The sequence below is a fragment of the Phaethon lepturus genome, unplaced genomic scaffold (assembly GCF_000687285.1).
Source record: "Phaethon lepturus isolate BGI_N335 unplaced genomic scaffold, ASM68728v1 scaffold25412, whole genome shotgun sequence".
Lineage (NCBI taxonomy): Eukaryota > Metazoa > Chordata > Aves > Phaethontiformes > Phaethontidae > Phaethon > Phaethon lepturus.
The window spans coordinates 423-1,494 of NW_010524434.1; positions in this window are offsets into that span (position 1 = coordinate 423).

Here is a 1,072-nt window from a genome sequence, read left to right on the forward strand (position 1 = left end):
TCTCAGCAGCCCCCCGGGGTCCTGGCACGCCTGCCATCTCCCTCCCGCCTGGCTCAGCTCCCCCACTGCTCTCCTGGCTGTAGGTGCCGCCCGGGGGTGCGACGTGCAGGGCTCCAGGTGCATCCAGATGTGTTCCTGGCGTGGGGTCCTGCGTGGGATGGCGCTTCTCCCTGCCCTGCCAGCGCCGGCGGTCACACCGACGGTCACGCGAGCGAGTTCTTCCTTCCAGGCCCCGCTTTGCTGCGCCTTCGCTGCCTCTTGCGGCTGCCTGGGGAGCCAAGAGCTCGGCTTTTTGGGGTGGGAAGACCCGCTAAGAGACCCCGAGCTCCCTGGAGGTGGGAAAACACCCACTGGGTGAGACCTTTAAAGTGTTGCAAGATTTTGGGGAAGGGTGGAGAGATCTGGTGGCTCAGCATTGAACCCTTGGAGCTGGCCACCCTCCCACAAGACCAGGGTGCTGAGATGTTGGATTCCTGCTTGCTCGGCTGCACGATGCTCCTCCCCGAGCGATCCTGGGTGGAAATACACATCGTGACCACGTGATGAGGGGGCAGGACACCAATTCCCCATGGATGGTCCCCACAGAGTCAGGGTGCTGTGGTCGAGAGGTGCAGGAAGTATCGTCCGGCCGCTCGGTGCCGGGAGGTGCAGGACGTATCGTCGCACTGCTCGGTGCTGAGGCTGGATGATGGTCGAAGCCCCGGGGTTTACCCGGTGGGATTTAGTCTTTGTAATCCCATGCTACACACTGCTGGGGTCGTGTTTATCCCCTCGACTGTGACCTGGGGCTTTCTCGTAGTTCTGCACTGCTCCTGGGGCAGCAAGGAGAAACCGAAGTGATGGGTCTGCTAGCTCCCGGCACGGACAGACGGACGGATGGCACTCCATCCCTCGCGCAATGAGTCAGCAGTGCTGATTTCCCAGCACGGGCATCCTTCCCTCATCCTTCCCTCATCACCCTCCGTCACACGCCTGGCCCGTCACCAGCAATGGCTCCAGTGAGGGGCTTTAAAATGCCATTAATCCTCTAGCTGGAGCCAGTTTGTTCCTGAGGCTCCGGTGCGATTGATGG